Source organism: Drosophila subpulchrella, chromosome 2R (genome assembly GCF_014743375.2).
Source record: "Drosophila subpulchrella strain 33 F10 #4 breed RU33 chromosome 2R, RU_Dsub_v1.1 Primary Assembly, whole genome shotgun sequence".
Classification (NCBI taxonomy): domain Eukaryota; kingdom Metazoa; phylum Arthropoda; class Insecta; order Diptera; family Drosophilidae; genus Drosophila; species Drosophila subpulchrella.
Genome location: NC_050611.1, coordinates 9053445 through 9053649, shown reverse-complemented (window position 1 = coordinate 9053649; position 205 = coordinate 9053445).

Sequence of the window (205 nt, the reverse complement as noted above, 5' to 3'; positions counted from 1 at the left end):
TCCAAAACAAAAAAGAAAGTAATTGAAAACCTAATGCCTAAAACCAAAAACCAAAAAACCAAAAGATATTTAGATAAACGACAAATGCGCTTTCCTCGAACCACAATCGGCAGCCTGGCTAGTACCTAAAATGATAAATCATGTAGAGTTATAGCGAAACACCAAAGTGAGATAGTTTTTGGACATGTTCTTATAAGTACCTATG